Source organism: Heptranchias perlo, chromosome 20, assembly GCF_035084215.1.
Source record: "Heptranchias perlo isolate sHepPer1 chromosome 20, sHepPer1.hap1, whole genome shotgun sequence".
NCBI classification, from domain to species: domain Eukaryota; kingdom Metazoa; phylum Chordata; class Chondrichthyes; order Hexanchiformes; family Hexanchidae; genus Heptranchias; species Heptranchias perlo.
In genome coordinates this window covers 7366234-7393832 of record NC_090344.1, presented here as the reverse complement: position 1 = coordinate 7393832, position 27599 = coordinate 7366234, and the positions used below count along the sequence as shown (strand labels likewise).

At 43.4% G+C, this 27599-nt stretch overlaps 4 non-coding genes across 4 annotated transcripts; 1 reads left to right on the top strand and 3 right to left on the bottom strand.

Annotated features, from left to right (window-relative positions):
* The first annotated feature begins 5310 nt into the window (after nucleotides 1-5310).
* Nucleotides 5311-5393, top strand: trnas-uga (transfer RNA serine (anticodon UGA)). The gene has a single exon. It is a non-coding gene; the product is annotated as a tRNA-Ser (tRNA).
* A 5490-nt stretch (nucleotides 5394-10883) lies between these two features.
* On the bottom strand, nucleotides 10884-10957 carry trnat-agu (transfer RNA threonine (anticodon AGU)). Its single transcript has one exon. It is a non-coding gene; the product is annotated as a tRNA-Thr (tRNA).
* Nucleotides 10958-20313: 9356 nt separating this feature from the next.
* trnas-gcu (transfer RNA serine (anticodon GCU)) lies at nucleotides 20314-20395 on the bottom strand. The gene has a single exon. It is a non-coding gene; the product is annotated as a tRNA-Ser (tRNA).
* Nucleotides 20396-23737: 3342 nt separating this feature from the next.
* Nucleotides 23738-23811, bottom strand: trnat-ugu (transfer RNA threonine (anticodon UGU)). The gene has a single exon. It is a non-coding gene; the product is annotated as a tRNA-Thr (tRNA).
* Between the last annotated feature and the right edge of the window lie 3788 nt (nucleotides 23812-27599).

Here is a 27599-nt window from a genome sequence, read left to right as displayed (position 1 = left end):
GCACTGAACGTCTTCCCAAAGCGTTTAAGATTCACGTGGAGCGATTTGGGGACTTATTTTCCCTCTTTGCAAAAGTTTCAACCGCAGGTCAAAATCAAAAGTCGAGGGCAGAATGAGGCGCCTTCCTGAAATTTGAGAGCCAGGGAAGCAGACTTTAGAGCAAGGTTCTGTTTATTGAGAAAAAGCAGATAAAATATTCATCCCGGAACGATCCAGAATCCGATCAGCTCGAAAAGTAACGGTTACCCGTGATTTGAACACGCAGCCTTCTGGTGACGCAATAAGTCATGAAGATCGAAGCAGGAAGTTGAAAAGTGGGAATTGATTGATTCAGTGAGTGGGCAAAACTGCGGCAAATATAGTTCAATGTGGGGGAGAGCGAGGTCATCCACTTTAAATCTAAGAAAGATAAATCAGAATGTTTTCTATATGGTGAGAAACTGGGAACTGTGGAGGAGCAGAGAGATTTAGGGGTCCAAGTACAGAAAGCGCTACCAACTAGCGTACAGGTCCAGAAATTAATTAAAATGTCTAATGGACCGTCAGTACGGCCGGTTAACTCAGTTGCTTCGGGAATGTTGTAACGCCTTAATCACGGATTCGATTCTTATAATTTACTTTATTTATTTTGGCTTTTTATAACTTTTAAAATCGAAGCTTGCAAAAAAATATATAAAGACAGATTCGAGGGGACAGTTTTTTGAATAACATCCATTCTCACTTTGCCCCTGGACCGGAGAAACGCGTCTTTCTTTTTATTCAGGTTTTTTTTTAGCAACTGACCCTGTGGTGCAATGGCTAGTGTGTTGGACTGCTACTTGTTTTGTTTGATAAGCCATTCAAAGGCTGTGGATTCGAGTTGCAACGGCGTTGGATTTTAGTTCGGGAGCTGGGAAGTGAAATTTTGCAGCAAAACCGCAACAGGATCATTAATGTCCGTCAAGGATGTGAAACTGCCCCCGACACTTCATCTTACACAAGTGGCTCCAGTCACACCCGAATTCATGATTCTTAAACCATTCTGAGCTGGATTGGCGAAACTCTCTCAAGAAGGAGACTCAACATCTGCTCAGACCGAAAGTCAATCTGCTGGACTTCCGGCTCTGTCAGACTGCATGTTCCTTCAGATCGGTTTCCAACTGGACACATGCATGCTGCTGCCGTGCGAACATTGGTGCTTCAGGGGTAGAATTCTTGCTTGCAGTCATTCTATTCCTGTAAAACTAGCTCCTGAAGTGCAGGATGGAAAGTATCCTGGCTGAGCGGCCTCTGGCGCTGGTTTAAAGCTCCAGTTAAATCCCACGATTTGAAGATGGATCAAAGTCATAGTTTGTGTCTCTAAAACCGCAGCCTCCCTCCTGTAAACAACTAATACTAAACATCGCATCTGCTCTTGCAACCGCATAGTCCAGAGGAACCACATGGCAATTCAGATAATTAAATGAATTTTGGAACACATCAATTGTACCTTCAACTCCGGTCGAAATGTTCACAAACAAAAGGATTGTTTGATCTTGCTGAGATTCGAATTAAAAACCCCGGCATTTCCTGAGCCTGTAACTCAAATAAGGACCGATTGCGCCGCGAGAGCCCGGTCACTCTGATCACCTGTCACACTCTGCTGGAAAGAATCTGAAGGTGAGATTTCCTTACCTGTGGAAACGTGTCCTGTCCCCGTGATGAAAATAATATCTGCACTTTCACTTTCAGCTTCTTTCACATCCTCTGCTCCATCGCACTGCAATCGGGATTTCTGTGAACAGGTCAAAATGGATATTTGCAGAAATTCTGTCAGTGGTAAAATCAGAATCGAGAAACGCACCAAACATTGAAACCAGCGATTTAAACCACGAGCTCACACTTCCACAAAACAAGGCCTGTCTTTAAAGGTCTGTTTAATGATCGAATAAATTAATTGAAGCCATTTGACCGCATTTGCCTCGTGCTGGGGTTGTTCGCCTTAGAGTAGAGAAGGTTCAGAGGAGATTTGATTGAAGTGTTCAAAGTCATGAAGAGTTTAGATAAAGTAAACAAAGAGAAGCTGTTTTAATTGACGGAATGGTCGGGAACCAGAGGACACAGATTTGAGGTGATTGCAAAAGAACAAAAGGCGATATGAGGAAAAACTTAATTACGCAGCGAATAGTTCTGCTCTGGAATGCGCTGCTTGAAAGGATGGTGGAAGCAGATTCAATCGTGACTTAAAAAAGGAATTTCAAGGGGAAAAATACAGAGCACCTGGAAAAGGCCGGGGAATGGGACTAATTGGATTGCTCTTATAAAAAGCCGCCACGGGCTCGATGAGCCGAATTGCCTCCTTCTGTGCTGTAACCATTCTATGATTCGATGGACAGAAGCGGTCTGAATGAATGGGCGATCGGTTGTGGGGAGCAGGGAAATTTTCGACTGGTTGTCCGGTTGTGTTACTGACGGCTCCTTGTTCTCGGATTATGGTTTTCATTTTGGCCGTTTCACTGTTTGATATGTGAGAGGTCCCCAGTTCAAATCCCAGAACCCTCCTGTTTCACGATTTCCAGTGAGGATTCACTCATTTCTTTCTCACATCTTTTCAGCGTTGCAGAAAGCAGCATTGATTTAATCCTCGAGCATATTTGAGGACAAGGGGTCGGAATGCAGCCGGTTTATCGACGCAACACACATGGAGAAAGTAAAATGCCTCACGCCGGTGTGCAGATTGAAACTGAAGGTGAATTTATCCCAATTCAGGCGATCTCAGAGGTGCAGAATAAAAATGCGCCTTAATTGGTCGAGAATATGAACCCTGTTCCCCCGCGTGGTAAGTGCAAATTCTACCAGTGAAACAGCAACGTTTGCATTGCATCGGGCTCTCTGCGTCCAGTTGGAAACCTGTTTGAAACGACATATAATTTCACAAATCTCCTCTGAGTACCTTGCGCATTCTGATTTACAGCCCTGCATTACTAGCACTCGCTGCTTGTGATGGCCGAGTGGTTAAGCCGTTACATCTAAAACTCGACAGGGTCTTTCGGTGAATCATTGGATTCCTGCTCACGGCGCCATTTTTTACAGTTTTGTTCAATGCTCAAATAAATATGAACTGGAGATAACGGGCCGCATTTCCTTCTCTCAGACAGATCCTCCACCGCGGCAGACCTTTTAATTGGGAGCCCAGTGGTCTCTTGCAAAACTTCAAGGTGCTTGAAGGAAACTTCACAATAATCCACAACTGGAGAATTGTGTCCAATTCTGGGCACCGCACTTTCGGAAGGATGTGAAGGCCTGAGAGGTGGCGCAGAAAAGATTTACTGGAATAGTTTCAGGGATGAGGGACTTCAGTTACGTGGATAGACTGGAGAAGCTGGGGTTGTTCTCCTGAGGGCAGGAAGGTTGAGAGGAGATTTGATAGAAGTGTTCAAAATCATGACGGGTTTAGATAAAGTAAATAAAGAGAAACTGCTCCCGTTGGCGGAAGGGTCGAGAACCAGAGGATACAGATTTACGGTGGTTGACAAAAGAACCAAAGGCGATTTGAGGAAAAACGTTTTAAATCAGCGAATAGTTATAATCTGGAATGCATCTCCTGAAAGGGTGGTGGAAGCAGATTTAATCGTGACTTTCCAAAAGGAATTTGATTCATATTTGAAGGAAAAATATTTGCGGGTCTGCAGGGAAAGAACGGGGGAATGGGACTAACTGGATTGCTCTTAAAGAGAGCCGGGGCAGGCTCAATGGGCCGAATGGCCTCCTTCTGTGCAGTAACGATTCTATGAGTGTATGATTCCATCTCTCTCAAGCTTCATTTCAAATTCTGCTAACTTGATATTCAGGCTTTTTTTTCTTTACTTTTACCTCTCTATCTCTCCCTGTCTCTGTCCCTCTCTGTTTTCCCCTGATGGACTTCTCAGGCTTCCTTGAACGGCCAAAGCTCATCGAACCTGCGACACCAGCAGAGAACGGTAAAGATCGAAAGACTGAGACGGGAGGAAAAGTAAAGGACCAACCCAGATGATGAATTCTGAGCCAATGTCCACATATCGATGTCGCTTCGTCCTCATAGTGAAATCATCAGTCCTTTTAGCCCAGTATAAAAACAAAATCTTGTATTTATAAAGCGCTTTTCACGACATCAAGACCTCCCAAAGCGCTTTACAGCCAATGAAGTATTTTTGAAGTGTAGTCACTGTTATACTTGTGGGAGAGTGGATAATCTGCGGATGCCGAGGGAGACAACAATGTCGCTTTAGAGCAATTAATTCTGCAAAGTCTCACTTGATATTACAACTCGCACATTCGAAACGAATGTGGTCAAGAGATGCTAATATTGTTGATATGAAATAGTTAATGTACGTCTTCACATTGCCGTACATCGGAATAGAAAAAGTGATACGATGTCGAGAATGGTGGCCGATCGGCTGTGGGTGGCACAGAATTCTGCATTGGTTTCACCCCTCTGTTATCAGTGGCTCGTTGGTCTTCGGGTATGATATCTCGCTTTGGGGATTTGCTGATTGTTATGTGAGAGATCCCGGACGAGCCCTGCGGTGTCACCATTTTTAGTTCAAAATCATTAATTGGCTTCTCACGTTTTGTCAGTGGTGTCGTCGGCAGGATTGTCTTAATTCCAGTGCATGGAGGACAGAATGCAGAGGTTCTGTCGACGACAACACACATGGAGAAAGGAAAATGTCACAAGATGGTGTTCAAATTGAAGCTGAATGTAAACGTATCCCAATTCACGTGACCTCATGAATGGAGAATGAAAAATGCTCCTCCATTGAGCGGTGGTCGAACTCGGACCTCCCGCGCAGAAAGCAAGAATTTGATCACTGAAATAACAAAGTCCGCACAGCAGCCGGTGGTCTGCGCTCAGTTCGAAACCTGTCTGAAAGATCATACAGTCTCAGAGTTCTCCTGTCATAACCTTCTTCATTCTCTTCTGCAGCCGTGTCGGATTTGTCGCTTGCAGCAGCGATGACCCAATGATTAAGGCGTTAGACTTGCAATGTGATTTTCCAACCCAGCTTCGACGCAACACACGTGGAGAATGGAAAATGTCTCAAATGGTGCGCAGATTGAAGCTGAGGGCGAACGTCGCACAGTTCACGCGATCTTATGAATGGAGAATGAAAATAATCCTAAACGAACCGGAAATCGAACCCCGGTTTCTCACGTGATAAATGAGAATTCTATCACCGAGACAGCAAAGTCAGCACATTAACAAGCTGGAAGTTTCCAGTTGGAAACCTGTCCGAGAGAACAAAGTGTCACAGATCTCGTGTGATAACCCTACGCATTCTGATTTATAGCTGTGCATCATTGAGGTTTGCAGCTGCGATGGCCGAGTGGTTAAGGCGTTGGACTTGAAATCCAATGGGGTTTGTCCTGCACAGGTTCGAATCCTGTTCGCAGCGCTACTTTTTAAAGTTTGTTCAGTGTTCAAATGAATATGAACTTGAACGAACGGACCTTGTTCGCTCCCTCAGAGAGGTGCTCCATCGCCAACGACGCTTTTAACTCGGAGCCCAATGATCTCTTGCAAAATTGCAAGACACGTGAAGGAATCTCTCCCAAGCTCCATTCTAAGTTCTGCTCGTTCGCAGAACTTGACATTTATACAATTTATTTCTGTGTTTTAATCTCTCCCTGTCTCTGTCTCTTGACTTTGCCTGTTTTCTCCTGATGGACTTCTCAGGCATCGTGAACAGCGAAGAATGATGGAACCTGCAACACCAGCAGAGAAGGGTAAAGATGGAAAGACTGAGACGGTAGGAAAAGAAAAGGTGCAACCCAGCTGATGAATTCGTAATTAATGTCCACACATTTATGTTTCTTCCCCTCACAATGAAAAAACAGCAATTTGAGTACAGTACACTTATGATAGAGTGTATAATATGCGGATGTTGAGACCGACAATCGAACCATTGCCGTGATGATGAAAGCGCCGAATCCTAAACACTAAACCCCAAGGAAACGCTGAAAATTCTTTGCTGCGAACAAGCAGAGCAACGCAGCCTTTCCTACTTGGCCCTTTGTAATTCAGGTCATTTTCCTGCCAGACAAACTGCTCGCACAAAATGGCATTTTCTGTTCGAAATAATATCGCGACAGAGGTGATGTTCAGGCAATGACATCACCAAGTGCAAGTAGGCATTTACATGAAATGGAAAGTGAGGTAAAATACTCCCACAAGCTGCTGATGGACATGGTCCTATTTCCAAAATTCACGCACTGAATACAGTTCCTTGGAAAACTGCAAGGCCACGCAGGTCCATCATGAATCGTTTGAAGCAACTGGCAGTTTAAAGTGGCATCTCCTGCTGCTTCTGTGGGGAGTGAGAGAGAGGCACTATCGGTATTTGCGTGCAGTTTGATTTTGCACAGAACTGCACAGAGAAACAGCAAATATACCGGGGCTGTGAGATGTTCTATATTATTGATATTTAGCCACAGGAATATCCGCGGTCAGAAGCTGAAAAGAAGGAGAGATAAGAGGCCTGAGAATAAACACAGAGCTGAATGAATCATGAAAGAGCGAAAGAAAAAATAATGTCATCAGTTCCACTTTGTCTCGTGCGCAATCTTGGGAGCTCCCCAATGGCCTGGTGGTGAGAATTCGGTACTCTCACCGCCGCGAGGTTCGATTCTCAGTTAGGGAATTAACTTTAAAAAGAGTTATGAACTTATTAAATTAATTATATGAAGCTAATTAAATCCTGTTCGTAGTTGAATCCCTGTTTTAATCACCATGAATCAATCGATAACTTTCTATTTCAGACTGAAGGAGATGTTGACGTGGTTACCGAGAGACAGTCAAAACTTTAATAAGATTTTTATGCTTTGAATGTGATGAATTTTTTTCATTTTATAGACTGCATCTTAAGAGTGGGATTAAAAACGCAGTGGAGTCGTTGTTAAATTTAACATTAACTGGCAATTGTCGCTATTTATCACAGGGACGCCCGAACTGGTTCTCCGATCAAGATGAAAGTAACGCAACGAGGAACATCTGATGCAACAGGAGAGGCATCGGGCTATGACAAAAATCCCCACCGTTTTGCTTTTCCAAAATAAAGGGTGTGAAATTTATTCTCTGAACATAGGAACAGTCTGGTCTCACTCACTACAGAAATCTCCATGTCACAGCGAACCAGCTCTCCTGCTGCGAATGCGGCCTCCCTTCGGGCCTTTCGCGGGCTTGTCTGTCAAGGAGAATTGTAATTACCGTGAAGCCAATGTTCCATTCCTTTATATGATTCATGTGCCTGATTCCCGACCGCAGGGTAAATGGTAGAATATCAGCCCTGCTCAGCTGGCAATGATTCCGGTACATTTTCTTGATTCCAAAACATGCGTTGAAACCCTGGAACTTTGAGGCGATGAATCCTGAGGAAAAATAAAATAAGGGCTCGAACAATCAAACTTTCACACTAACGGATAACACCGCCGAGAACAGGTGAAGAGATCACCTGCTAAACCAATAATTCACTGGGCTAAACTTTGAGATTGCAGCGGCCAATATAACAACTGTCTACAGTCAGTGAAAAATGAATGATTAAAGCTTGTAGGAGTGAAAATCCAACCAGCCAGTCTTCACTCTTACACCAGCAACTATGAAGAAAAACATGCCGGAGAAATACTCGATTTCAGTGCGGCGACACTGGGCCAGAGGAAAGTTCATTCAATATAATTGCCGAGTGCCTGGAGGGTGGATTTGGAACTCCTGACCGATTGCACCACGCATTTTCCAGATCTGCTTGGATCACCAATCCCTTCAGCTCATCACTTAGAGGGACAATTCGATTCTCGGTTTCTTTTTCCTGACGATTGATGAAATCTTACAAATTGGAAGCGATCAATATCAAAGCTAAACACGCCACCGACATGATCACAGATACAAAGCGGCCACACTCTGCTTCAGTGAAATGAAAGTCAAGAGCGATTTCACGGTCGAATGCAATGGCTAACACAATTCATTCAACGAAAGTTCAGGTCGTTGAGGTGCCTTTAAAGTCCTGATTGTTTCGATTGAACTTCTTCCCAAAGCATTTGAGATTCACGTGGGACGATTTGGGGACGTTATTTTCTTTTGTGCAACAGTTTCAACTGCAGTTCAAGATCAAAATTCCTGGGACGACAGTTGTTCACAATTTATCGGTGCTGGGACCACTGCTGTTCACAATTTATCGGTGCTGGGACCACGGTTGTTCACAATTTATCGATGCTGGCACAACTGTTGTTCACAATATATCAGTGATGGGACCACTGTTGTGAACACTTCATCAGTGGTGGGACCACTGTTGTTCACAATTTATTGGTGCTGTGACCACTTTTGTTCAAAATTTACATTCATGATTTGGACACGGGAATCGGAAGTACAATTTCAAAATTTAGGGACGACACCTAATTGCGAGCTGTAGTTAATACAAAGAAAAATGCGAATAATAAAGGAAGACATTAGTAAATTTGCAGAATGGGCGTGTAAATGGCAAATTAATTGCAATATTTGTTATATACTCCCTTGCCTTTTTGCCCCCCCCCCCCCCACTAAATGCATTACCTCACACTTCTTCAGATTGAATTGCATTTGCCACTTTTCTTTCCACCTGTCTGCTCTATGGATATCTTCCTGCAGTCGACAGCTTTCCTCCTCACTATCAACCACAGGAACAATTTTTATATTAGCTGCAAATTTCTTCATCATGCCCCCTACATTTAAGTCTAAATCAATGATCTGTACCATGAAAAGCAGGGACCTATTACGAAGCCGCATGGAACCCCACTCGAAACAGCCTTCCAGTCACAAAAGCACCCGTCGACCACATCCGCTTGCTTCCTGCTACTCAGCCAATTTTGGATTCAACTTGCCAATGTCCCTTGCATCCAATGGGCTTTTACATTTTTGACAAATATGCCCTGTAGGACTTTGTCAAAAGCCTCGTTAAAATCCATGTTGACTACATCAATCGCGATACCCTCATCGATCCTCCTTGATACCTCCTCAAATAATTCAATTCAAACGACCATCCCTTAACAAATCCACGCTGACTGTCCTTGATTAATCCGTGCCTTTCGAAATGACGATTCATACTCCCCATCGAGTTTATGCTGACTGGCCTATATTTACTCGATCTTTCCCTTTCTCCCTTTTTAAACAATGGTACAACGTTAGCAATCCTCAAATCCTCCTGCACGACGCCTTTTGCCAGGGTGGATTGGAAAATGATGGTCAGAGCCTCCGCTATTTCCTTCCTTGCTTCTGTTAACATCCTGGGATATATTTCATCTGGACCTGGAGATTCAGGTCGAGCGATTTGGGGACGTTATTTCCTTTTATGCAAAAGTTTCAACTGCAGTTCAATTTCAAAATTCCTGGAACCACAGTTGTTCATAATTTATACATGCTGGGACCACTGCTGTTCACAATTTATCGGTGCTGGGACCACTGTTCACAATTTATCAGTGCTGGGACCACTGTTGTTCACAATTTATCGGTGCTGGGACCACTGTTGCTCAAAATCTATCGCTGCTGGGACCACTGTTTTTCAGAATTTATCGGTGCTGGGACGACTGTTTTTCAAAATTTATCGGTGCTGGGACCACTGCTGTTCACAATTTACATTTATGATTTGTACACTGGAATCGGAAGTACAATTTCAAAATTTAGGGACGACACCTAATTGCGAGCTGAAGTTAATACAAAGGAAAAATGCGAATAATAAAGGAAGACATGAGTAAATTTGCAGAATGGGAGTGTAAATGGCAAATTAATTACAATGTTTATTGTACACTCCTTTGCCTTTTGCCCCCCCCCTCAACTAAATGCATTACCTCACACTTCTTCAGATTGAATTGCATTTGCCACTTTTCTATCCACCTGTCCGCTCTGTGGATATCTTCCTGCAGTTGACAGCTTTCCTCCTCACTATCAACCACAGGACCAACTCTTGTATCATCTGCAAATTGCTTCATCATGCCCCCTACATTTAAATCTAAATCAATGATCTGTACCATGAAAAGCAGGGACCTAGTACGAAGCCGCATGGAACCCCACTCGAAACAGCCTTCCAGTCACAAAAGCACCCGTCGACCACAACCGCTTGCTTCCTGCTGCTCAGCCAATTTTGGATTCAACTTGCCAATGTCCCTTGGATCCAATGGGCTTTTACATTTTTGACAAATCTGCCCTTTAGGACTTTGTCAAAGCATCGTTAAAATCCATGTTGACTCCATCAATCGCGCTACCCTCATCGATCCTCCTTGATACCTCCTCAAATAATTCAATTCAAACGACCATCCCTTAACAAATCCACGCTGACTGTCCTTGATTAATCCGTGCCTTTCTAAATGACGATTCATACTTCCCATCGAGTTTAGGCCGACTGGCCTGTATTTACTCGATCTATCCCTTTACCCCTTTTTCAGCAATGGTACAACGTTAGCAATCCTCAAATCCTCCTGCACGACACCTTTTGCCAGGGTGGATTGGAAAATGATGGTTTGAGCCTCCGCTATTTCCTTCCTTGCTTCTGTTAACAACCTGGGATCTATTTCATCTGGGCTTGGAGATTCAGGTCGAGCAATTTGAGGACTTCTTTTTCCTCTTTGCAAACGTTTGTCCCGCAGGTCAAGATCACAAGTCTTGGTCCAAATTAGGATGTCTTCCGGCTTTGAACCTCAAATCGTGAATTATACCCCGATCCCAACGAGCCCAGAAACAAGAACGTGTCCTTAAATTAACGTGTTACAGACACATTCTCTGAGAGGTCTGTCTGTGGAATGAAAGGGCGTTTTTGAACAGTCATTCTGTTATCCGTTTCGTCCTGAAACCTGAACAAATACGAACACCACAATGTTATTTTGTCGCTTTCTTCCATAAATTAGGTAAAATAATGAACTGCACAAGGCACTATTGGGAGTTGAACCCAGGTTCTTCTGTTTACTAGACAGATGCTTTAACCAACTAAGCCACAGCGCCAATTGATAACATAGTGCCCCCACCTCCTCACTAATATCGATCAGCGACACTTCACTGTTGGGGGTTCAGGCCGTTTTGTCTCTGTCCATTTCGCTTGTCCGTTCACCTGTGCATCCCGACACTGACTGCATTTCTCGCTGAGTTTATCTTTGTGTATCCTTCAGTGAGTTGATACATGGATGATTATGTGTGATTGTATTTGTGACATGAAATAAATCAGGGCTTCAGACAATTCTCGCTCTGACATTGGAGAACTATTGAGCCGAACTTTACAGCGGAGTGTTGTTTATTGTGGTGCTGAAACTAAAAAAATCGTAAGAGGAACAAAAAGGGAAAAAGAGAAAAACTTGTGAGGGAAAATGAGGACAACTCTCAAGGTTTTTACGAGTATATTCAGAGAAAGAAGGGAGGCTGAGAGTAATGTGGGCCGCTTAAAGACAGATGGAGGTGATATTGTAATTGAAAATCAGGAAATGGCAGAGTTGCTAAATTTTTACTTTGCATCGGTCGTCACAGAAATGGATGACGCTAACATACCAGAGACACGAGGAAAACTGTTAATAAATCAAGGGGATTCAGTACAAGTGAAATAATGGCAATGGAGAAAAAGAGGAGGCGAAAGATATACAAATCTCCAGGAGCTGATGGTTTCCACCCCAGGGGATGAAATGGAACAGGTGAGGAAATTGTACATACTTTAGTCATGATCGATCAAAACTCTCTTGATTTAGGAATTGTTATTTAACGAAGCGCATCTTGATTGGAGGCTTCTGTTTGAGAAAGATCTCGAAGTGATAATTGAGAGACCGCAAATAAAGCTGTTTGGCAGGAGCGCTGATGCTGTCGGTTGTTCGCTGCTCTCGTGTTGCACAATTGTTAAGCGTGCGTTACTTATTTATAGCAGCATGGGCTCCAGAAATGACCAGGTTGTGAGTTCGAGCGTCTCCTAAAACAATCAAACCTTTTACTCCGAACATTTTGATCGGAGTTCAAGGTACAAATGGTATCTTCAATAACGCATCTTGTTAACAACCAGTCGTTTTTACAATACGCCCTTGTGGGACAAACGTATGGAGGTCAACAATCGACTTCTTAGTTTTCCCATGTGGGCATTTGGGTTCATCTGGCCTACCGTCTTTCAATAGCAAATGTCAGTTTACTTGTTCATAGCGGGAGAGGAGGCTTTTAGCGGCAGCTCATATGGCAAAGGGGCCGGTACGAGATCTTTAAATGTAAAGAACCAAAAAACAATTCTTTTCTTTCAGCCGATATTCATCGGTTGCAAGTTTCGTGTTGGGAAAATTTGGAAGATAAATATTCTGCCTGGTTTCACTGTGTCACGGGTGAAATTATTCAGCTTACAGATGTTAATACGCTGAAAGGTCGGGAGGCCTTTTCCAACTCCCGTGTGGGACAAGTTCAGCCTTTGAGCCTCTGGGTAAAGTGTTATTTTTAATTGCTGCTGACGAATGACAAGACATTTCGCACAAACAAGAAGAATTGTAAACTCACGAGTTCACTGTCCATGTTTCTTACATCATGTTCAACAGAAACAAGGATTCTCTTCAACATGTTCCTGAGAATTTTATCAAACGGACCTCACCCTCGTTCGACGGCTGCAATGATAATTCAGAGATCTCCCATGAATATGTACGATGGGAGCTTATGTAGTATCGAGCCTGGGTAGCTCAGTCGGTAGAGTATCAGACTTTTAAAGTGGGCAGTGAGCTGAAGGTCCAGCGTTTAACTCCCTGTCCAGGCTCCAAATTTCGGAACAGCTGGCAAGCTGTGACTTTGTAGGGGGACCTGAGATGTGTTGTCAAAGTTTCGCTGGTATCTTGTTTCCCAGGGATGGGCAATAATGAGCCGTCTGAGGCGGTTCCCGATCAGGAATTCAACTTTACTGTATTAGTTCACTGTATTAATTTCGCAAAACTCATTAAACTCTGTAAAAAAGACGAATACTTGTTCAAATCGCCATTGATCAACCAGTAACTTTCTGTTTCCGGCTGAAAGAAATGCGAACTTTTTATGCGTTAATTCACCAGGCAGAATTTAGGGAGTTCAGAGGGGAAGTGAAAAAGGAAATGAGAGGCAAAGAGAAATATGACTATTGACTGACGGCCAACATAAAAGGGAATCCAAAAGACTTCGACAGGCATGTAAACAGGAAACGGGTAGTAAGGGGAGGGGTGAGGCCGATTAGGCACAATAAAGGAGATCTACTCATGGAGGCAGAGGGGATGGCCGAGGTAACAAATGAGTATTTTGCATCTATCTTTACCAAGAAGACAGAGTCTCAGCAAAGGAAGTTATCGTTGAGATACTGGATGGTCGAAAAATTTATAAAGAAGAGGCACTTGAACGGCTGGCTGTACTTAAAGTAGATAAAACACCACGTCCGGATGGGATGCATGCTAGGTTGTTGAGGGAAGTAAGGGTGGAAAGTGCGGAGGTATTGGCCATAATCTACCAACATCCTTAGATATGTGTGTGGTGCCAGAGGACTGGAGAATTGCAAAGGTTACACCCTTGTCCAAAAAAGGGTGTCCGATTAAACCCAGCAACTATAGGCCAGTCAGTTTAAGCTCAGTGGTGGGGAAACGTTTAGAAACCATAACCCGGGACAGAATTAACAGCCACTTGGACGATGGTGGATTGATTAGGGAAAGACAGCACGGATTTGTTAAAGGCAAATCGTGGTTAACTGACCTGTTAGAGTTTTTTGATGAGGTAACAGAGAGGTTAGATGAGGGCAATTTAGTTGATGTGGTGTATAAGGACTTTCAAAAGGTGTTTGCTAAAGTGCCGCATGGTAGGCTTATCATTCAGATTGCGGCCCATGGAATAAACGGGGCAGAAACAACATAAATGCTGAATTGACGAACAGCAGGAATCAGATTACTGGTGAACTGTTGTTTTTCGAACTGGCCAGAGGTGTACAGTGGTGTTCCCCAGGGATCAGTGCTGGGACCACTGCTTTTCTTGATATATATTAATGATTGGACTTGAGTGCACAGAGCACAATTTCAAAATTTGCAGATGAAACAAAACTTGGAAGGGTAGTAAACAGTGATAAGGATAGTGATAGACTTCAAAGGATATAGACAGGCAGGTGGCATGGGCGGAGACGGGGCAGATGAAATTTAACGCAAAAAAATGCGAAGTGATACATTTCGGTCGGAAAAACGAGGAGAGGCAAAATAAACTCCAGGGCACAAATGTAAAAGCGGTAGAGGAACAAAGAGGAGTTTATGTGTACAAATCGTTGAATGTGGCAGGGCAGGTTGAGAAAGCGGTTAAAAAGCATACGGCATCCTGGGCTTTATAAATAGATGTATAGAGTACAAAAGTACAAAAGTATAGAAGTCAGGATGAAACTTTATAACACACTGGTTCGAACACAACTGAAATTTTGTGTGGGGTTCGGGACACCGCACTTCAGGAAAGACGTGAAGGCCTTCGAGGGGGTGCAGAAAAAAAATACTATCATAATTCCAGGGATAAGGGACTTGACTTACGTGGATAGACCGGAGAATCTGAGGTTGTTCTCCTTGGAACAGAGACGGTTTTGTCGAGATTTGATAGAGGTATTCAAAATCATGAAGGATCTTGGCATGGAAGATGGAGAGAAACTGTTCCCATTGGCGGAAGGGTCAAGAACCAGAGGACATAGATTTAAAGTAATTGGCAAAATAACCAAAGGTGACATGAGGAAAAACTTTTTTACACAGCGAGAGGTTCGGATCTCAATGCACCGCCCGAGGGTGTGATGGAGGCAGATTCAATCATGGCCTTCAAAGGGGAGCTGGATCAGTACTTGAAAGGAAAAAAAATGCAGGGCTTCGGGGAACGGTGGGGGAGTGGTTCTAGCTGGATTGCTCTTGCAGAGATCTCGCACGGTCTCGATGGCGCGAATGGCCTCTTTCCGTGCTGTCAGCTTTCTATGATTCAATTCTACGTGTCGGTTGCAATGCAAAGGGAACAGAGCGTGCCATAAATCGACACGACTGTCAGTATCCTCACAAGCAATGTATTTTAAGAGCAACTAATTCTGAAACGTCTTACTTGATAACTCAAGTCGTGCACTCGAAAGCAATTTGGTAAAGGGAGACTAATATTGGTGAATGGAAATAGTTGGTGCACAACTTGATATTGCTGTGCACCCGAACAGAAAACGAGATTGGATGGATCGAAGTGGTCTGAAAGGATGGCCGATCGGCTGTGAGACGCAACCAACATTTACACTGGCTGCACAACTAAAGCAACAGCGGCTTGATGGTCTAGGGGTATGATTCTCGCTTAGGGAGTTTCATTGAGTGATATGCGAGAGGTCCTGGGTTCAAGTCCCGGACGAGCCCTCATGTGTTTCTCCTTTTAGTGAAAAGTCACCAATTGTCTTCTCACATCTTTTCAGTTTTGCTGTTGGTGGAACTGAATTATATCCGGAGGATGTTTGAGCTCCAGTGGACTGAATGCCGAAGTTTCGTCGACGCAATACACATGAATCAAATAAAATGTCTCTAGAAGATGAGGCGATTGAAACTGAATTTGGATTTTTCCCAATTCAGGCGGACATTAGATGACGGGATAGAAAGCCACATATCCAAGTTTGCCGATGACACCAAGATGGGCAGCATTGTAAGCAGTGCAGATGAAAGCATAAAATTACAGAGAGGCATTAATATAATAAATGAATGTGCAAAATTGTGGCAAATCGATATGAATTTCGTCAAGTGTGAGGTCATCCACTTTGGACCTAAAAGGATAAATCAGAGTACTTTCCAAATGGTGAAAAGCTCGAAACAGTGGAGGTCCAAAAAGACTTAAGGGTCCATGAACACACATCATTAAAATGTCATGGACAGGTACAAAAAATAATCAAAAAGGTTAATGGAATGTTGGTCTTTATATCCAGAGGACTCGAATACAAGGGGATAGGCATTATGATGCAGTTATACAAAGCTCTGGTTGGACCACACCTGGAGTATTGCCTTCGGATCTGGGCAACGCACCTTAGGAAGGATATATTGGCAATGAAGGGAGTGCAGCGTCGATTTACTAGAATGTTGCCTGGACTCCACAGTTTAAATTACGCGGAGAGATTACATAAACTCGGGTTTGCCTCGAATTCAGTCGATTAAGTGCTGATTTGATCGAACATTTCAAAATATTAAGGGGAACTGATGGGGTAAATAGAAAAAAAAAACATTTCCGCCCGTTAGCGTGTCCAGGACTCGGGAAAGCAGCCTAAACATTGGGGTCAGGACTTTCAGGAGTGAAGTTGGGAAACACCTCTGCAAGCAAAGGGAGGGAGAAGTTTGGAATTCTCTTCCGCAAACGGCAGTTGATGCGAACTCAATTGTTAATTTTAAAACTGAAATTGATAGATTTTTGTCAACCAAAGGCATTAAGGGACATGGGGCTAAGGCGATAATATGCAGTTAGGTTACATATCAACCAGGATCACACTGAATTGCGCATAAGGCTCGAGGGGCGAAATAGTATACTTTTGTTCTTCAGTTCCTCATTGTTACAGAATGATCCTGCATTGTATCGGGAATCGAACCAAGGTCTCCAGCGTAACAAGTAAGAATTCGACTCTAAGCACCATCAATGCGCGCGTTTGTAACAGCAGCAAGTGTCCATGTGGAATCCGATCTGAACGAACATGCCGTTTACAGCTGCGGTGGCCGAGTGTTTAAAGCGTTGGACTCAAAATTCAATTGAGGTTTTCCTGCCCAGGTTTGAATTCTGCTCGCAGAGCTCCTGTTTAAAGATCCCTTCAGTGCTGAAATAGATTAATTGGAGTTAATTGTCCGCATTTATCTCTCTCCCAGAATGAGAGATTCTCCAGCTTTTAACTTGTGTCCAATCTTCTCTTGCAAGATTTCAAGACCCAAGAAGGAATCTCTCCCAATCTGTAACATAAATTCTGCTAGTTTGCAAAACCTGACATTTATACTCTTTATTTTCTTTGCCTGCATCTCTCTATCTCTCCATGTCTCCGTCTCTTGTCTCTCTGTATTGTCCACAATGGACTTCTCAGGCTTCCTTGAACGGCGATGGCTGATCTAACCTGCAACAATAGCAGAGAAGGGTAAAGAAAAAAAGACTGAGGAAGTAGGAAAAGGAAAGGTGCAACCCAGCTGATAAATTCGTAGCTAATGTTTCCACATCCGTGGCTCTTCGTTCTCATAGTGAATGAAAGAAGCAATTTGAGTAAAGTGTACTTATGGTGGAGTGTAAACTATGACGATGCCGAGACAGACGACAATGTCGTTTCAGAGTAATTCATTCTGTAAAGTGTTACTTGATAATACAAGTCGTACATTCAAAACAAATTTGATAAAGAGAGACGAATATTGTTGATCTGAAATAATTAGTTTAGAACCTGATATTGCTCTACATCGTATATCGTACAAGAAAGCGAGATTGGATGGCCATGGTGTTCTGAAAGGATGGCGGATCGGCTGCGTGGCAGCGAAATTTTACAGTGGCTGCACGGCTCTGTTACCAGTTGGACTTTGGATCTGATTCTCGCTCAGGGAGTTTCACTGGTTCAAATCCCGGTATGAGCCCCCTTGCGTCCCCATTTTTCGTCAAAAACCACCAATTGGCTTCTCACATCTTTGAAGCAAGTGCAGAAGGCAGGTTTGACTTATCTCCAGCCGAGCATGTTTGAACACCAGAGGAGAGAATGCAGAGGGTTTGTCCACGAAAGACACGGAGACGAAATGAAGATAATCTTTCAAGAAGTTGTACAGATTGAAGCCGGCACATGAATTTATCCCAATTCAGGCGATCTCATGGGTACAGATACAAAAGGTAAAGGAAGCTGCTTTGGCCTGGAACCAAACCCCTGGTTTCCCGTCGGCAGGCGAGGGTTCTACACTCAACCGCCAATCCACACACGGCTGCAGGTTGCACGTGTAGCGTTGGATACAAGTCTGGAACATGCAGTCTGGCAGAGTTCCTGTGATAAGCCTGCGCAGTCTCCAACCGCGTGCTACCTGTGGGTGACCAAACGAGTGGGTCAAGCATGGTCTTCAAATTCACTGAGATTCGAAATCACTTCAAACCGCCACTGTAAAATGGTCAAATAAATAAGAGCTGTAGTTACCAGGCAGCGTTTACTTTTTTCAGAAATAATGTAAGAATCCAGCCCTATGTACACGTCTAAGATTTCACGGCATGCGACGAATTTCCTTTAAGCTGCCACCTAAATTCTGCTCAATCACAGAATTGGAGATTTATACTATTTTTCTTTGCATGTATCTGTCTATCTCTGTCTGCGTTTCTTCACTTTCGCTGTTGATCCCTAATGGACTTATCAGGCTTCCTTCAACAGCCAGGTCTGCAAACCCGGGATGGGAAAAGGCTGTCGGTTCTTCGTCCAATTGTTGGATTTCGACCGGTTGAGTTTTGCTATTTTCCGTCTCCGTTTTCGGAAAATATAAACCGAGATGGGATTTCCCCTGCTCGGGTCCCGTCACCTGCGGATAATGGGAATGAACCCGATCTATCATCCGGTCCTAATATCTGTATTCTCATTGTTTAACAATAAAATTACGGGGTTACAGTTATTTTCAGGACACATTTTAGAAATTCAGACTTATTCGAAAACTAGAAGCACGTGGGATTAAAGGGCCGCTGGTAACGTGGGCAAGTAATAGGCTGGGGGATAGGAGGCAGAGAGTAGTGGTGAACGGATGTTTTTCTGACTGGGGAGAAATATGCAGTGGAATCCCCCAGGGGTCGGTATTAGGACTATTGCTTTTCTTGTTATATATAAATGTCTTGGATGTGGGAATAGGGAATACAATTTCGAAGTTTGCGGATGATACAGAACTTGGCAACGTAGTAAATAGTGAGCATGATAATAGCAGACTTCAGGAGGACATGGACAGACTGGTGAAATGGGCGGTCACGTGACAGAATTAACGCCGATCAGTGTGAAGTGATGCACTTTTAGAAGAAGAACATGGAGAGGCAGTATAATCTAAATGGAACAATTTATGGGGGGTTTCAAGAGCAGAGGAACCTGGGGGTTCATATTCAGAAAACAGGGCAAGTTGATAAGGCGGTTTAGAAAGCATAAGGGATACTTTGCTTTGCAAATAGGGGCATTGAGTACAAAAAAGGAAGTCATACGAATCCTTACAAATCAGTGTTTAGGTCTCATCTGGAGTATATTGTACAGATCTGGGCGCCACACTTTAGGATGAAAAGGGATTGAAGAGGATTCAGAGCAGGTTGACCTGGATGATACCAGGGATGAGGGACTTCAGTTATTTGGAGAGATTGGAGAAGCTGGGATTGTTCTCCTTGCAGCAGAGATGGTTAACGGGAGACCTAATAGAGGTATTCAAAATAATGAGGGGTTTTGAAAGAGCAAGTAGGGAGAAACTGTTTCCTCTGGCATGTGTGTTGGTAACCAGAGATCATAGATTTAAAATAATTGGCAAAATAACTAGAGGGGAATTGAGGAGAATTTTTTTCACACAGAGGGTTGTTAAGATCAGGAACGCACTTCCAGAAAGGATGGTGGAAGCAGAGTCCATAGGATCATTTAAAAGGCAATTGGACATAATTGAAGAGGACTAATTTGCATGATTATTGGGAAAAATCTGGGGTGTGGGTCTAATTTGGACAGGTCTTCGAAAAAGCCGACACTGGCACGACGGCCGAATGGCCTCCTTCTGTGATGTAAGATTCTATGATCCTATGATTACCTTCTGAATCATTACAATTGAAGCTATTCAGTGTTGAGCAACGAAGAAAATTATAACCGTGATATTCTGCTTCTCCATTCCCTTATGAATATCGCAGATTATAATGTCCAGGCGGGGGTGGGTCTGAATGGGGGATAGAGTGCGGAGCTTGGAATGGAAGCCCAGCAGAATGAACTTGGTCTCATCAGTTTTTGTTATTTTTCCGACCAGTTGCCCGAAGCAGGCGGTGAACCTTTTTCTCGAGAGAGGATCGTCATTTCAGTTCAGAAGGAAAAAGGTATCAAGAAAATCGCGTAAAACGCACACAGAATGATCCGGGACTGACAGCACATCCCTTTTAAACAGACACAGACACGAAATGATCCGGACATAAATCATAATTATGGGACGTAAGTTTCTCTTCCGTTGACCATAAGATTTACTCATTTTGCAATGACACCAATGTACACTCTGATATTTCGCGATCTCACAATCTCACAATCTCAACACCTTCCTGGAAGGAACTGTTGCTGATTTCAGCAAACAATGCAAAACCCTCCGTCTGCCGTTTCGAGAAGGATGGGACTTTCACCAGACCTTCTGGGTGGACTTCATGGGAGAAACAAAACTTAAACGCAATAACGACGAAGATGGGATTCGAACCCACGCGTGCAGAGCACAATGGATTAGCAGTCCATCGCCTCAACCTTTCGGCCACCTCGTCACATGCAGAAATATGCGAAACCCCCTTTATTCAAAATTAAAATTCTGGCTATGTTGCCAATCTGAAATAAGAACTGTAAATGTGTATATCCTCAGCAGGTCAGGCAGAATCTTTCGACACAGAAACAGAGTTAACGTTTCAGGTCGATGACCATCACATGAGTATTCCAACTCACTCAACTTGCGCCTTGTAAATGGTTGAACGGCTTTAGGGAATTAGAAGGTGAGTGACTTGGCTCAGAATATCCAGCCTCTGACCTGCTCTTGCAACCACAGTATGTATGTGGCTGGTCCAGTTAAATTTCTGGTTAATGATAACCACTAGTATGTTGATGGTGGGGGACTCGGCGATGTTACTAACGAATCCCCACAGAAGAGATTTACTGTAATGATTCCAGGGATGAGGGGTATAAGTTTCATGAATAGATTGGAGAAGCTGGGGTTGTTCTGCTTGGAACAGAGACGGTTACGAGGAGATTTGATAGAGGTATTCAAAATCATGAAGAATCTGGACAGAGGAGATAGAGAGAAACTGTTCCAATTGGCGGAAGGTTCAAGGACCAGAGAACATAGATTTAAGGTGTTTGGCAAAAGAACCAAAGGTGACATGAGGAAAGACTTTTCTACACAGCGAGTGTTTAGGATCTGGAACACACCGCCCTCGGGGGTGGTGGAGGCAGATTCAATCATGGTGTTCAATAAAGAACTGGATAAGTATTTGAAACGAAAGATAATACAGGTCTACAGGGAAAGGGTGGGGGAGTGGGTCTGTCTGGATTGCACTTGCAGAGAGCCGGCACGGACTCGATGTGCCGAATGGCCTCTTTTCGTGCTGTGACCTCTCTCTGATTCTATTCTATTTGTGGGAGGCGATGCGAAGCGACCGGAGCGTGACGTAAATCGACCTGCTCATGTACATTCCCTGATAATAAATCCTTGTGTGATGCAAAGAAGAAATTCATAATTATCGTGCATATCTTTTATATTATACTGACTATAAGAGGTACTCGGTTCACCAGGGCGCCATTGTGCACATTGATTGATACTTCGCCGAGATTACCCCTCACACTCCCAACACCTCCGTCCAAGAAACAGTTGGGTGGCAATCCAGACTTTGCTGAATTGTGCAAACAGGTGTAAACCAGCAATGCGGAAAAGCACTTCCGATCAATGAAGGGTTTTTGGTGAGGCGGCGAAAATGGAAGGGTGCACAAATTCTGGCAGCAGTGAGATTCGAACCCTCATAATTCAGAGATGGAAACCAGCATCTGAAACAGCGCAGTTATTCACGCACATGGTAAGCCATTGAGATCGGATGACAAAGCTCATACAGCTGAAACGTTTCCTCTGGTTCTTTCTCCACAGGTGCTGCCTGACCTGCTCAGCGTTTTCAGCATTTTCTATTTTCATTTTTGTGATTTCACAATGGCTGTTTTCCTGAAAACACCCAATTTGACCCAAGGACGCAGCTCGCACTTTACTTTCCTCACGCGCTTAAAGTCTGCCGTTTCCGAACTAAATCTCCTCCACGCCGAGCTTTCAAAGGACCTTTCGCTCACGGCCAACCTCCTGTCATCGACACCTTTTCACCATTGCCGCTCTTTTCATTTCTCCTCATTCCTTTTCAATCGGACATTTCCACAGACCTATTAAGATCAAGCGGAACATTTCCGACTTTCCTGCACCGCCCAGTTTGCCAAAAATGCACATTTCAGCCGTCTTTCGCAGCTGTGTAGCGCCGCCCGTCTCTCCCGCACATCAACTGTTCGGGGAAAAGCGCCAACGACCATGAAAACAAAACCCAGTTCTTCAGATAACATCCCCCGTGTCACAAGATGGAAATTTCACGGAAAAGTATGCGCTGTCCTACCGAATGCCAGCCCTGCTTTCTTAGAGCTTGTCTCTGGAGCAGATCGAAATGTATCGACTGGTTTCAAGGCACAAATGAACATTGATGCGAACGGGACATGTGGCCCCGAGAAACAGCGGTCGATGGAGAGCAAACTTAAAGCCGGAAGAATGTGAAAGTGAATGTTAGAGTAGGCAAGGCCGCAGGAAAGTCTCAATGAAATCGACCATGATCGTAGAAGGAAGGAAAAGCTGGAAGAAGCGGCAGGTCTGAATTATGGATCATCCAGCAGAGACACATGGAGAACAAAAACAGGATAAAGACAAAAGGTGCTGGGGCAGAAAGAAAAAGCACGAAATAAGAGGAATGAAAAGAGAGTGAAAGAAAGAATGGGAGAGAGGGAGGTGAAAGAAAGAAAGAGAGAGAGAAAGAATGATAGAAGGGAGAGAGAAAATCAAGCGTGCAATACTCACCCCGCAAACGGGCGCTGCTCCCAATCGGCTACACTTCGCCCCACAGACCCTCATCCCATTCACACCATCCTTCAATACACTGTCAATGCTGTGCAGTGAAACAGAGAGTTTAAAGGTATAAAGACACACACACCATCCTAAAATACACTTTCAATACCTGTGCAGAGAGACAGAGAGTTTAAAGATACAGAGTTACTTACATACTATCCTACAGTACACATTAAACATCCGTGCAGTGAGTCAGAGAGTTTACAGGTACAGAGACACTCACAGCGTCCCACAATACACTTTAAACCATGTGCAGTGAGACAGAGCGTTTAAAGATATCGAGAAATTCACCTTCTTTTTTCAAAAGTGGTACATCCCAGAAGCAAGAGAGAGCGTGGGTCAGTCTCCCTCTCCTAATAGAGCTGAGGCTTGTCAGTCAAGAGTCCTCTCCTCCGTGTATTGGCAGTGGAGGAAGTGCAGAGTAGATTTAATAGAATACCTTCAGCCTGACCGGCCTGTAATTACTTGATCTATCCTTTTCTCCCTGTTTATACAACAGTACAACTTTAGCAGTCCTCCAATCCTTCGGCATATCACCTGTAACCAGAGAGGATTGGAAAATGATGGTCAGAGCCTCCGTTATTTCCTTCCTTGCTTCTGTTAACAGCCTGGGATATATTTCATCGGGGTCTGGAGATTCAGGTGGAGTGATCTGCGGACTTCATTTTCCTCTTTGCAAAGATTTTCACCGCAGGTCAAGATCACAAGTCTCGGTCCAAATTAGGACTACTTCCGGGTTTGAACGTCAAATCGTGAATTATACCCTGACCTCAACGAGCCCAAAAACGAGAACGTGTCTTTAAGTTAACCCGTTGCTGACACATTCTATGAGAGGTCTGACTGCACAATGAAAGGGCGTTTTAGAAGAGTCAATTTGATATCCGTTTCCTCCTCAAACCTGAACAAATACCAATTCCAAAGTGCCATTTTGTCGCTAAATTCCACAAATTAGATAAAAATAATTAGCTATGCAAGGCACTGCTGGGAGTTGAACCCAGGATCTCCTGTTTACAAGACAGATGCTTTAACCAACTAAGCCACAGCGCCCATTCATGATAGCTCAGCCCTACCTCCTCTCACTAATATCTATCAGCGATACGTCACTGTCTGTTTGGGGTTCAGACCGTTTCATCTTTGTCTGTTTGGTTTGTCCGTTCACCTGTGCATCCCGATGCTGCCGAAATATCTTGTTTTGTTTCTCTTTGTGTCTCCATCAATGCGTTGATATGCGGATGAGTATGTGTACTTATGTTTGTTACATTAAATAAATTACCGGTTTAGACAATTCTCGCTCTGAAAGTGAAGAACTACTGAGACGCACTTTACTTTGTTTATTTTGGTGCTGAAAATAAAAAACCGTAAGAGGTCCAAACAGGGAAAAGGAGATAAACCTGTTAGGGAAAATGAGGACAACAGTCAAGATTTTTACCAGTATATTAAGTGAAATAAGGGAGGCTGAGAGTAATGTGGGCCGCTTAAAGACAGATGGAGGTGATATTGCAATTGAAAATCATGAAATGTAGAATTGCTAAATATTTACTTTGCTTCGTTCGTCACAGAAATAAATGAGGCTAACATATCAGAGATATGAGGAAAACTGTAAATAAATCAAGGGGTTTCAGTATAAGTAAAATAATGGCAATGGAGAAAATAATTAGATTAAAGATAGACAAATCTCCAGGACCTGATGGTGACCATCCCAGGGGACTGAGAGGACTAGGTGAGGAAATTGTACATGCTTCAGTCATGATCGTTCAAACTCTCTTGGTTCAGGAATTGTTCCTTTGATGGAAACAATTTCAATGTCACTCCATTATTTAGGATGGGTAGCAGAGATGATGTTGGAAATTATAGACCCATTAGTCTGACATCCGTTGTGGGGAAGTTGCCAGTATCCGTTATTAGGGAAAGAAAGATTGAGCACTTGGATAAACATGAATTGATCAGAGAGAGCAAGCATGGATTTGTAAAGGGTAAGTCAAGTCTAACAAAACTAGTTGAACTTTATGAAGATGTACCTAACGTGGTAGATAATGGAGTGTCCATGGTTTTTAAATGATATTGACTTCCAGAGGTATTCGATAAGGTACCATATAAGAGACTGTTAACGACAATGAAAGTGCGTAGAATTTAAGGCAACCTAATGAAATTGGTAGGGAGTTGGTTAGAAGGTGGGAGACAGAGACCCGGTATATAAATGACGTAGACGAAGGAATAGAGAGCCGTGTATCCACGTGTGTCGCTGACACCAAGATAGGTGTCGCAGTGAGTCGTGTAGATGGAAGCATAAAGTTACAAAGGGAAATTGATAAATTAAGAGAGTTGGCAAAACTGTGGCAGATGGAGCAACATAGAATTACATGGAAAGTACATCACGGAAACAGGCAATTCCGCCCAACTAGACAATGCCGGTGTTTATGCTGCAAACAAGCCTCCGCCAACCCCATTTAATCAAACCCTATGAGCAAACCCTTAGATTCCTTTCTCCTCCATTTGTTTTTCTAGCTTCGCTGTAAACGAATCCATGCTATTAGCCTAAACTACTCCTTGTGGGAGCGAATTGAACATTCTAACCACTCTCTGGGTGAATGTGTTCCTCTTGAATGCCATATTGAATTAAATTGTGAATACCTTATATTAATTGCCTCAATGATTTGGAGTCCCCACCTCCACAAATGCAAACACCTGATCTACGTCTAACCTATCAAACACTTGCATAATGTTAAAGTCCTATATCAGGTCACCCCTCAGCCTTCTCTTTTCCATACAGAAGAGTTCCAGTCTGTTCAAACTTTCAATATGGAGAAGTGTGAGTTCATCTGCTTTGGACTGAAGCAAGATAGATCAGAGTATTTTCTGAAAGGTGAGAAGCTAGGAACTGTGGAGGAGCAGAGAGATTTAGGGGTCCAAGTACAGAACTCGCTAAAAGCCAGTGGAATGGTCGAAAAATGTATTTAAATGTCTCATGGGATGTTGGCCTTTATCTCAAAGAAGCTGGTATTCAAAGGGGGAGAATGTTACATGTAGAAATATCTGCTGAGACCCCATTTAAAGTACTGCATTCAGCTCTGGGCACCACACATCAGGAAGGAAATATTGGCCTTGGAGGGGCTGCAGCGCAGATTCACCAGAATGATACCGGGGCTAAAATGGTTAAATTATGATGACAGGTTATGCGGACGTCGGTCCTCATTTTTCTCTTCAGGATCCGGCCCCATCCGTTTACTGTTGACGGGAGCGCGTCTGATACTCAGTCAGTCAGAATCGGATGCAAATCACATAACCGGCACAGCAGCTCTGGAACTGGCGACTGGTTTTACATTGAGTCTTTTTAATGGGATAGGCTGTACGTTGTTTGTATAATAATAATAAGTTTGATACAATGAAGGTTTTTTCAGTTATTTCCCATTTCCACCCACACCAGTTTTACATAGCAAAAGGTAACAATATTTAAGGGATGTGATGTACAGTGTTGGTGGAATCAATGTAATTTAATTTGATATATTGTAGAATCTCTTGTCTATCCCAGGCTCTTACCTCAGGCTTAGATCCTCACCTAGTTTAAAACCAGTCACTCACTGATATAAATAAACCAGTAACAACCCCGAAACCTCAGCGGGTATATTTGTTCCGATACTAAGTGACGGTCCCAATTTCCACTGAAATTCTCGATCAGCAAATCCCAGAGGCTGTTTTGGGTTTGACAAACTGTGAAACAGATTGTTTTAAAAGCCGGAAAGAGGGAAAAACTCGTGGTTGATATTAAGTGTTATACATTAACTCTTTCTGTTTCCGATTTACAATTTATCTTTGTGTGTGACTGACAGGAGCGGCTATAACGGAGCCCAGTGACTGGGTAACGAGCTGCACTGAATCATTGTCCTGTGTTACAGACCGGCTCGTTAGACCTGTTCATTCCGTCTCATCTCATTGTCAGCAAACAGGAAATTACTAACGTTAAGGCTGGTGAATAACAGCTCGAAATATCAATCCTCTCCACCATTGGGGACAGAGTCTTCCGAAAAACAGGAATTTTCACTCGTGCAAATTTCATCCACATTTTCTGCTCTTCATTTCTCCGATCTGTTTGATGCGGCTTTCCCTTCCATTCACGACCTACAGGAAAAACCCGATTTTATCGTCGATTTTCGGGTCAAGAGGTATGGTGAGATTTCAAATAATTGAAATCGACCCTTATTAACGCCAATATCGTCACCTACACGTTTGATGAATGCAAAGCGGCTTCACTCACGGTTTTGCTGCACAACTCGTTCAAAGATACTGTCGTTAATTGGAGGGTCTTTGAAGTCGTGACACGAACATAACAGTTCGCGCTGCCGTTTTCCTCAAGACGCTTCAGATTCATGTGGAATGATTACGGTCTGACGGTTAAATCCGTTCCCTTTTCACAAATCCCCCTTTGAACCTGTATCCTTCAGTATTTTTGATAACCGATACCAAATCGGTTTGCCCTGTACTGTACATTACTTTTTAAATATTACAGATAAGCGGAGCACTTGAGCTGTCACAGCTGTGACTTTGACTTTTCTCCCTCTCCTCTGGATCTCCCCGGTAACTGTCACTAACCACAATCTTCTGTCACACTTCTCCATCAGAAAGTTCCGAGCCTCGGTTTTCAAATGAAATAACGCCCATCTCTTCAATCACCGACAGCTCAGAGAGAGTTTCTCAGTTTCATTTCACACTTTATCCAAATCCTCCTTAAAGTACCATCAAAAATTGTCCTTTAGTTAATAATAATATAAATAAAAGGTCTTATCTTCTGGGGCTTTGTTTCAGATTCCACGACTTTTAAAGGTCACTGCGGATATTTA